Here is an 11,814-nt window from a genome sequence, read left to right as displayed (position 1 = left end):
GCTCACCTTCCATCTTCTTCCTCCTGTAACCTACAAAAAAACAAAAAATACAAAAAAATAACAAAGAGAAACACCTTTTTCATCAAAAAACCCACCGATCAATCCTTCTTATTTCATCCACCACTCATGTCAAGGAATCAAAGAAAATCAGCGTGGGGAATTCCACCAACCCCTGAAGTGTGTATTGGTCCCTCGCGACGGAACCCTGGCATCGGACAGAAGGAACACATCAGTCAGCGGCGACTTTCGCCTCGTGATGACGCCTCGCTGGAGCCGTTACCTGTGACAGAACAACAGCCGCTCGACTCCCTAACCCAGGGTTTCGATTGCATCATGGCCCGATTCGACAAGTTGGAATCACGTTGGGAAGAAATCAATCGCCGGCGTCGAAACGTTGTTTATCAGCAATGGCAACAGGAACAGTACACACCGCGTCGCACATGGCAGCACGATCACTCCTCCTGGCACGAACAGCCTCCCGGCTGGCCGCCACTGCCACGACAATGCTCGCCCCCAACCAGCTGGCCCACACAGCGGCGTCTGCACGCCTACGAGTAGCAGGAGCCGCGCTACGCCTACGGGCAACAGCAGCAGCAAAATCCCAATACCGAAATCATAATGCTGCTTGACTACCAGCCCCCATGTCCACCATATACAGACCCGGATTCATATGGGCAGCCACGGAATTTCGATGATGGTTATCATCCACTTCCGCTGCCGGAATATCAGTCCCCACAACCGCTGCCGGAATATCAGCCCCCACACCCGCTGCGGTCTCTGACTGTTCATTGCACCCGCCTCAATAGCCCAAGAAGTTTATTCAATCGTCCCAGCAGCGAGGTCTCACCAATAATCCCGCCCTCAAGGTTCGATCGCTCTCGCCTGTCCAACAAGCCGCCATCGACGATTACAATGAGAAATTACGTGTTTATAGGTTGGAGCAAGCTGCATTGCTTACCCATTTGAACGCGTCGTTTGAGGAGAACACTAGTGACGAAAATCTAGCCGAAGAGAAAACCAATATCACTCCCGTAATAGTATTGGGTGATGATCCTCCCAATGAAATTATCGGTGTTCCCAATGATGGCGCTACTCTTGATATTCCAAACAACGAGTCCGTTAAAGAGAACCTCAAGAATGAAGAGATTGCCATGAATGAAAATGAGTTACTGCCAGTGCTCGTCAAGGCATATGATGACAAGATTGGTGATCTTTTTGTCCCAACACATCCGAAAGTGGAGATAAAAGTTGATTTGGAGACTTTACTTGACAAGTATGTTTCTTGCCATGGAGATTTCACTATGATTCTAGTTCACAGTCAATCGAATGGTCATATTAGAGCAACAAATGCTCACTCCAAGTGCTCAAGATCCCATATTTTGTTCACAGCCAAAATTAAATCATGGTCCAGTTTTCGGATACAAAGTCTTATCTATTACCAACATCGACCATGCGTATTTGATCCAGGAGGAGAGCTTTCGACTCTCTTTGTTTCGAAGTTTCCACCTTGAGGACAAGGTGAATTTCAACTGCGAGGGAGTTGATACGAGACCATTCCATATCTCCCATATCTTTTTATTTAATCTAGTATTTTGATTCACCATATCATTCCCATATATATTTATTTTCTTGATCAATAAGTTAGGTTCGAATTCTAGACTTATAAATAGGCCTCTTGTTATCATTTGGATTCAATCAATCAATTATTGAAATACAAAATCATTTTGTTTAGTGTGCTATACGCCACTCTATTTGTCTCACCACCGACCCTTGCGAGGGCGCCGAACTTTATCGTTTCATTGTTTAGCACCGCCGACCCTTCTCCGGGCGCCGGTTTTGACTTTTATCCAACGAGAAGTTAGTTTCCCGGACTTGTTACGGAGCACGTCTGTAACACTCCCTTGTAGAAAGTTACGATCTGTTGCCCCGGGCTTAACCCGTGGTTGGGGCATCTCTTCATCAGGTGTTTGAATCTCTTCCATGCCTCGTGAATATTCTCCAAATGATGCATTGCATAAGAGATGACTTCAGCTTGGTGCTTTAGTGCCTCGCTCGGTGGGTAGTATTTATCCAAGAAGAGCTCAACCATTGCATCCCAATTTTCGACCGAGTTGGGATCCTTGCTATCGTACCAATCCCTAGCATCATCCTTCAAATAAAAAGGGAACAATCTGAGGCGAATCTGATCATCGGAGACCCCATTAGCCTTCACCGTGTTGCTGATTTTTATGAACTTGGTCAAGTACTTGTTGGAAATTTTCGAACCTGTTCCACCAAATGCATGTGCTTCTGCCCTGTTTATCAATCCCGGTTTTAACTCAAAACTGTTGCCCGTAATCCCGGCATTATTGATTGGTGGATTAGCAACTCGTCTATATGCATACAGATTCTGCACGGGCTGAACTGGTGGTCTCGCGTTCTGCTCATCCAACTGCCTCTGCATGTTGGCCATTTACTCACGGAGTTGACGAATGATGGGATCCTCATTATTGTTATTCTCCTCGTTGTCTTCAAAATTGTTGTTCTCCTCGTCCGCCATTAGGATTGGAGACCGCAGCTCGTACTGTATGGGTGACAGAGGTGGAGAAGGAATAGGTACTGGAGTTCTCTGAACGGGAAAGGGTGGACGCCTATATTAAGCTCTAACGACACAAAATAGTCCCCGGCAACGGCGCCAAAAACTTGACTCGACTTATTTTAACACAAGTGATACCCGCAAGTGTATGGGGCTAGTGTAGCAATTAGCAAGCAAGAGTATCGTATCTCACATAGACAAATTCGTATCAACTTAACTACCACGAACAAACGTTGACTACTATATAGAGAATCGGGAAAGGTTTGGTTTTTTTCTAACACTAATAAAAGCATATAATGAGCAAATAAACAAATAAAAATAAGTAAAAACGGAGTGAAAAGATAATATGGAGAAAATTGTAGAACTCTCCGATGCACAATTCCAAGCTCTTATCCAATCAAATTGTCTTACCTTTTGGTGTCTCTAGAATTACTAAGTCGATCACAATTATAGATTAAACCCCCTCCCGAGGTGAGAAGCCTGCAGATTAGGTGCTAGGATTGAAGTCCCCTTCTAATCCGAAAACCCCTAACTCCCAAAAGCTCAATTAGGTCAAAGACCTCACTCAAAACCTGTCACGCCCGCATTTTCTAAGGATAGAAAACATGGTTGAATCGCGACTAGTGGGGGATTAAAGAAACAGGAAAGAAATAGGGGAAACAATCAATGGCTCGAAACATGAATCAACCTTGGAAATTCACCCATTTAAATCAGAGTATTCAATCTCAATAGTTCAACAATTGAAAGAATCAATATTCCACGATATCAAAAGACAAATGAAACAACGTTTAGCGGAAGCATTCGAGAGTAGAATACTGTTATGTATGAAGACACAACATATTCTTGAACATTTGATAGACATTCTTCACTTTTATGCTCAACACCCACCGCGCTCGTCACCACTCAACCTGCACATTTTTTAAAACAAATGCAGGGCTGAGTACTTGATGCACCCAGTGGACTCATGCCGAAAACATTTTTATAAAAATTATTTATCATGCCATTAACGAATGACCTCGGGGTTTTAACTTTGAAAGGGGCCCGAGTCACTAAAACATTTCACCAACATCATCAACATCACCATACCATATCTGAACTACATGACAAGGAATGTGGCCACATTCCAAGTCACTAGACCGGCCAACTCAAAGAGATAGCGCACGATCTACTGGGTGTACACCAGCCTGAGTAGGAACTAACTCCCTAGTCAGACCCGAATTCGATTAACCATACATGGCAAAAGCCACTTCAGATAGGTCCCACATCAACACAAAAATATGGCATGACAAACATATTTTGCACCATTTAAAAATAAACATACTTAGGAAATAGTCCTTAATTAAAAAAAAGTCCACCTCGTTCGCGTAATTCCTCAATCGACTTTCTGTTCCAACCTCAAATGATGTGCAAAAAGTTCACCCCTTTTTTTTAAAAAAAAACATGGTAAGCTAAAAATTAGACTTTGCAAAATAAATGAATTTAAAAGCAATGCATGCGTCCTAGTGCCTGTGCTCAAATTATCCTTCATTCTTTCGTCAACAGAAAGTAGATTCCTCAATAAAACAAAACGGCATCGACAAAATTATACTTCCATCCTTTGGCTTTACTCTTACATACAAGAGACACTTGAACTTAAATCACGTAACCAAAAACAGAAATCTCATAGCAATCAATTCTCTGGCCCAAACAATCACATGCAAACAAAATAAAGAGACAAGGAAAACATGTTATACTCCCAGCCACCAACGTACATACTCCCTACCCAACCATGTATATGTACTAGTATATTCTCAACTCCTCACTGATCTTGAAAACACAAAAGCAAAACTAAACAAAACAATTTTAAAATAATTATGCATACTCCCTCAACACTATACGTCTACTCCCTATACATCACATAATGAAAAAGACAACAATTTAAAAAGAGAATTGAACATGAATACTCCCAAACATCACACGTAAACTCAATTCACAAAAGTAAACTCTTCCCGAATTGAACATGAATACTCCCAAACATCATACGTAAACTCAATTCACAAAAGTAAACTCTTCCCTCTCTACTTATCCAATCGTCACACTCGTCTCTCTAAAACTCAAGCTTTCTCTCTAAATATCACTTCACTGGAGCACAAAATCCTACTCCTGTCACAGCTCTCTCCTCTGTCTCTCTCTCGCTGCTGTACCAGCTACTGTCACCACTGCCGCTGTCTCAGCCCGTTCACGTTAGGTAAGCTCACTCTCCCCTTTTCCCACTCTTAACTTTTTATTAGATTCAAATTGTCCGATTTCAATTGTTAGTGGGCAGGCAGAAGTATTTCCAAGAATTGGATTGAAGAGCAAACAAAAGGAAGTTTCTAACGCATTAAAGATCGAAACTTTGGGAGAAGAGTGTCATTCAACAAATTGCAGAAATTCAATTGGTGGACTACCGTGAATGTATATGCCATGAAAGATTTCATAAATAACAGAGGATATACCTTTAATTGGTAGGAAGAAAACTTGCTAGCAACAGGAGAGGAATTGAAATTCGAGCTCTCTCGTTTCTCCTGTTATCGAGAATTATCGAGAAATTGTGCTATGGAATCAATACATAACGATTATAATGTCTAAATTGGATTGAAGAGATATACCTTTTGTCGAATAGAACAATCTGCAATTGCAGGAAGTTTCTGAAGAACACACGATTTTCTATACGCTCATCTTCTTAGATTTTGAATGAATGGAGAAGATTGTGATTTGAAGAGTGTCGTGAGTTTATAGATATAAAACTTGCATTGAGAAAAAAATGATTCGGTTGGCGGTTGAGATTTTTGTGGTGGTGGAGATATGGTGAAGTAGTGTGGACCGTGGAGTTTGGAATGGAAGAAGTTTGAGTTAAGTTTTGGGCTGCAAAAGAATTTATTTTGAGCCTTCTCAAATGGCTCCAATTCATATAAATAATTGGGCTAGGAGAATAACTGTTTGGCTCAAACACAAATCTATTTTCCATTGTCTATATCGCATATCGCATCCCTTCGGTTTCCATTCACATGTTTTTTTTTTCATTGGTCGAAAATCAAGTCCCTCAAACGTATAAAGAACTTGAGTTTAAAAGAACAAACGATATCTTCGAGAACAAAATAAAAGGTAGAAAAGTTGGGGTGTTACAAAACCTTTCATCTCCCGATTAATTTAATTAATCCTACACAATCAAATGGTGATCAAGCAATTGAAAGGAATAAACCCAAGAATAATCAAATAACTACAAGAGCAAGGCAAAAACAAAATTAATTGGATAAAAACTATGAAATCAGTGCATCTTTACCAAGACTTCTACAAAGAGGTGTTTAGCTACTCATGTTCATGGAGAAAACTAAGTTTAACACAAAGAATCCGAACAAAAACATGAAAGATAGATACTAAGAACTCTTATGGAACGAATCTATGGAATGAAGTCTTCAATCTTCAATTCTCTCTCTCAAAGTGTTCTTGGGGGTGTGTGTGAGTGATGGAGGCGGTAAGTGTAGAGTGAATCTCGTGGGATCCAACCCTAGCCTTTTCTTCTCTTTTTTTTCACTTCAAAAATCGCGTTTACAGCTTTCAGACGTGTCAAACTGCAGTACCCGGCCGGGTGGAATATTTGTGCTGGAAATCTACACGGCCGGGTGGCCATTCAGACCTCTTTTTGGACTCATCACGCTGTTTTCATTGTACCCGGCCGGGTGGAATATTTGTGCTGGAAATTCACCCGGTCGGATGTCGTTTTTCGGCCCATTTCTGATCTCATATGCTGATTCCGTCCTACCCGGTCGGATTTTTGCCTCTTTTTCATCTATTCATCCTAGAACACTCAACAAACACATGAAACTCCAAAAGATAGGATAATTGACTGGAAATAGACAATTCAAGCATCAAAACTCAACATTAAGTACCTCAACAGACCAATTAAACCAACTAAAACATGAGTTTATCAGCTTCGAACAGCGAAGTCTCGGAAAATCCAGAAACATAAATAGAAAGCAGGTAAAGAGATTGTATCTTCGCCTCCCGTGGAGACGGTGTTACACACGACCGATAAATTCCTGAACCGTAAACCCCCAGATGATTCCCCTAAAAGTGTGTGTAGAGAATGAGAAAGGCTGAGCTAAGAGCTGATGGTGAGAAAAACGTTCCCTTCATGTTGGGTGCGTGCTCTTATTTATAAGGGATGGAGCTTCTAGACTCTTCCTTGTGCTTCCCATTTTGCCCTCCTTTCGGATGCTCCTTCGTCTAGTAAACTCCTTCTCTTTCCTGCTCACTTTCTCTGCCAGCTTCCTTCTCCAGGTGATCCTCTCCTTCTTCCTGGATCTGACGATTTCTCTACACACCTGGCTTATAAAACCTTGTTAGACCCAGGAAATCACAGAATTTATCCCCATAACCAATGCATGAAATTAGCCTTATCAGTAGCTAAGCAATTAGATAATGAAAAAGCCAAATGACCAACAAAACCATCACAAAAGAGATAGATAAGCACAAATCAAGGTGGAAGCTAAAACAAAAGTAAATACAAGAAGTAAATACAAGAATAACAAAGGAAAACATAGTAGGAATGGAAAATAGAACTCCCTAAGGTGGACTTGATGTTGGGGAGAGTCTTCTTCTTCAATCTCTTGAAGATGGAAGCCTCCTTGCCACTTGAATCTCTCGATTTCTCTCTCAATTTTGCAGTAGGGGAAGTTAGGGTTCGAAAATGAGTGAGAACTCTTTTATACTCGGAGTGAAAAATGGGCAAAAATGGGTATCTGCGTAAAACGCCCGATCGCGCGATTGGCAAGATGAAAAACGCCCGATCGGGCTTTTTGTCGGATGCGAAAAGCCTGAACGGGTTTTCTCTCTGGACTTCACTTCAAAACGCCCAAGCGGGCGAAATCTCTGGAATCAACCATTTGCTCCGTTTTAACCTGTTTTTACTTCAAATCTCCAACAAATTCATTAGTTCATCTAATTAACGACTATATGGGTGAAAACCTATTATAAACACCTCAAGTCAACAAAAAACATGGGTTAAACACCTCTAAAACCATCTTAAACTATGATTTGTTAAAATGTCAACATAGTGTTTCGAAAATATAAGACAATGCTTTGAGAATGTCAACACAATGCTTTGAGAAACACATTGCTTATATTGACATTCTACATGTATTATTTTGACATATTTTATATATCATGTAGACATTTGTTGATGTACGAAAATATTGAAAAAAATTTCAAATTTTGATATCGCAACATATGCAAGTGAGATCTCGTTAGAATCCTTATAAAATTATCTTTAATTTGATATATGTTGTGCGAAAAAATAATTTAAATCGAGAAAGTTATATGCGTTTTAAAGTTCTGAGATATTTTTCATAGTTACAACTAATTTGTTGTAAATTAACGATTTTTGTTGATGGTATTGACATTCTGGGGCTAATAATCTAGGCCTTTAATTTGAATATCTAATGGCTATTATCTGGTTATAGTTAGCAATTAAATATTGAATTAGCAATATAACACTCTCTGATCATATAAAATATATATTTAGATCTAGTGTAATACTATTAATTAATTTCAGCTTTTTTCAATTCAAAGATTTGCGGTAAATGTATTTCCATTTTCAATGAATGTAGCACCTAGAATTCTTTTGGCGGGCCGGTAAAATATATATTTAGATCTAGTGTAATACTATTAATTAATTTCAGCTTTTTTCAATTCAAAGATTTGCGGTAAATGTATTTCCATTTTCAATGAATGTAGCACCTAGAATTCTTTTGGCGGGCCGTTTAATCGGATCAATTATTTTCAATCAATGTAACATTGTGTACTGCTCAGATCTACACATATATAGAGTATATATTAATCAATGTGAAACCGTAGCACATCAGAAATATTGAATACGAATAACTAAGGTAAAGAACCCACCTTGGCTCTGGAAAATGGAGTATTTTTTATTTATTCTTCTTTTGTTCAATTAATTTTACGTGCTTGTTTATAATTTCAGTTTTTAACGAAAAATCAAATTCTCACTAGTTCTCTATCCATACACTATATATACATTTGAATTTGATATTACAACATAATTTATGTGCGCACCATCACATTTAATTAGTTCACCTTAGTAGGAGTATTAGTTTTTCTGTTTTATCCATTTAGTTTAATTCTAATATTTTAAAAAATTGAGCTTTGATTTATTTTTTTTTTTGTTTTTTTTATGTATAAAGTCAAAATGTCAATAATCATAAGTTATAATTAAATCAAATAGATAAATTTAAAAAAACTAATGCTAATGTGATTAAATGAGAAAGGTACTCTCACGGAGAATAGTCTCAAAGATAGGAGTAATACTTTTCAACAACTAATCCATGTATATATAGGGATGTGATCATATCATAACCCATATTTATGGTGATAATCTAATAATCCTCATTTTATGAACGAAAAATATCATTTTATGAAACAAAATATCATTTTATGGAATAAAAGTATCATTTTATGCATGGTGAAAAAATATCATTTTTAGTAAAAATGATACTTTTGAACCATAAAATGATAAGGTTATTAGGTTATCACATAAATATGAGTTATGATATGATCGCACCCCTATATATATATATATAGAGAGAGAGAGAGAGTTGCGACCAATGTCGAACCAATTTTAAAGACCGAACTAGAGACCAAATCTGGGCCATTAGATCTAGTGTTTTTTATGAGATGTGCTGCTGTGAAAATTTTTTCTGCTTCATTACTAGCCCATTTTACTTCATTGTATAGGTTTATTACTTCATTCTGTACCTAATACCTTGAAACTACAACATATTTTTACTTGCTTCCAGTAGGTTTTGAAATGATTCAACATATGTTTCATTCAAATCCATTGACGTGGGTTTTTGCTTGATTAACATTTAAAAATGCAATTTATTCAAGTGAGTTTATTACTTCATTCAGGAACGTTATTACTTCATTGGATAAGATTTTTACTTCATTCCAGTAAGACTTCAAATGCTTCTACACATACTTCATTCCAATAATTTATTACACTATTCCATGTGTTTATTAAACCAATATTAGCGCCATGGCGGTGGTGATAGATATTGTAGAGAGAAAGAAAGGCACGCGACGGCGAAACCACATTTACGTACTGGAATGAAGTAAAAACCTACTGGAATGAAGTAAAAACCTACTAGAATGAAGTAAAAACCTAATAGAATGAAGTAATATATTCTGGAACGAAGTTAAATCTTCGTAACATGTTAGTATGACTTATTTACCTTCGGATGAATTAAAATAGGCTCGTGATGAAGGCAAAAATAATTTATAAATTTATGTATCTTATCCATAAAAAACTAGATCTAAAAGCCCTAATTTGGTAGGGTTCGGTGGTTCGGTCTTTAAGAGTGGATTTGTGGATAATGGGATTATATATATATATATATATATATAGGGGTGCGTTAAAATGACAACACTCTTAAAATGACACTGTGACACCACGCTAGACTACAATATTATATATGCTAGACTGCAATAGTATAAACGCTAGACTGCAATCTATATATTGCAGTCTAGCGTATTGGATATTGCAGTCGGGAAAAATTGCAGTCTAGTGTATTAGATATTGCAGTCCGTGAAAATTTATCCTTGAGCAATTTTTATGATTGCCACATGGCAGCTTATTATTCGTCCACATGTACAAATGATTGGCTAGGAATGGTGGTATGTTGTTACTTTAAGAGGTGTTGTCATTTTAGGTTTGTGCTAAAATGACAACACCTCTTAAAGTAACAACATACCACCATTCCTAGCCAATCATTTGTACATGTGGACGAACAATAAGCTGCCATGTGGCAAGCTCAAGGGAAAATTTTCAAGGGCTGCAATATCCAATACGCTAGACTGCAATTTTTTCGGACTGCAATATTCAATATGCTAGACTGCAATCTATAGATTGCTGTCTAGCGTTTATACTATTGCAGTCTAGCATATATAATATTGCAGTCTAGCGTGATGTCACAGTGTCATTTTAAGAGTGTTGTTATTTTAACGCACCCCCTATATATATATATATATATATATATGGTGTTACCTTAAGAGGTGTTGTCATTTTAACACAAACATATATATATATATATATATATGTTTGTGTTAAAATGACAACACCTCTTAAGGTAACACCATACCACCAATCCTAGCCAATCATTTGTACACATGGACGAATAACCAGCTGCCATGTGGCAATCATAAAAATTGCTCAACGGTAAATTTTCGCGGACTGCAATATCCAATACGCTAGACTGCAATTTTTCCCGCCTGCAATATCCAATACGCTGGACTGCAATCTATAGATTGCAGTCTAGTGTATTGGATATTGTAGTCTAGCGTTTATAATATTGCAGTCTAGCGTGGTGTCACAGTGTCATTTTAAGAGTGTTGTCATTTTAACGCACCCCTATATATATATATATATAGGGGTGCACTATGGTGCCACCATAGATAGGATAACACCATACCACCAATATAGTCCGTTAGATCTCATCTATGGACGCCTAGGATTAAGTTTTATGAAAAAACACGGGTTTGCAGTCTACTATATTAGATATTGTAGTCTACTGTATTAGATATTGCAGTCGTGGTAAACTGCAATATTGTTGTGCTAAGACTGCAAATATTCAATGAACAGCACTGCAATCTGGTAACGTAAAATTAGAAATTTCCTATTTTACCCCTCCGTGTTTTTACACGTGGCAGCATGACAAGCACACGATTTTCAGATCCAATGGCCTAAAATGGTGGTATGATGTTACAATAAAGAGTGTTGTCATCTTAGTACATCCCTATATATATATATATATATAGGGTCTTGTTAGGTTGAGATTATTTAGCTAAATTGAGAAATGAGATGCAATATGGACCACTAATCCACAAGATTAACAAAATGTCAACAAATACCACATTATGTCAACAAGGGGGTATAATTGTCTTTTCATTAAATTGTGTTTGTAATCATTTTCTAAAATCCTCTCTAAAACTCTAGCCGCAAAGTCTTCAAATCTTCAACATTCAAATCTTCAAATCTTCAACATTCAAATCTTCAAATCTTCAACATTCATATCTTCAAATCTTCAAATCTTCAACATTCAAATCTTCAAATCTTCAAATCTCTTCAACATTCAAATCTTCAAATCTTCAACATTCAAATCTTCAAATCTTCAACATTCAATAAAATAACACTTATTAAAATGTCA

At 37.6% G+C, this 11,814-nt stretch overlaps 1 long non-coding RNA gene across 1 annotated transcript; it reads right to left on the bottom strand.

Annotated features, from left to right (window-relative positions):
* Nucleotides 1-3,279: 3,279 nt before the first annotated feature.
* On the bottom strand, nucleotides 3,280-5,357 carry LOC125222549 (uncharacterized). Its single transcript, XR_016134618.1, has 4 exons — nucleotides 5,206-5,357; nucleotides 5,053-5,121; nucleotides 3,931-3,996; nucleotides 3,280-3,483 (listed from the first exon to the last, which is right to left on the bottom strand). It is a non-coding gene; the product is annotated as an uncharacterized LOC125222549 (long non-coding RNA).
* Between the last annotated feature and the right edge of the window lie 6,457 nt (nucleotides 5,358-11,814).

The sequence above is a fragment of the Salvia hispanica genome, chromosome 1 (genome assembly GCF_029641045.1).
Source record: "Salvia hispanica isolate PSC_SH4W2 chromosome 1, Shi_PSC_v1, whole genome shotgun sequence".
In the NCBI taxonomy this organism is placed as follows: domain Eukaryota; kingdom Viridiplantae; phylum Streptophyta; class Magnoliopsida; order Lamiales; family Lamiaceae; genus Salvia; species Salvia hispanica.
Note: the sequence above shows the minus strand (reverse complement) of the source record. Positions and strands in the feature narration are given on the sequence as shown.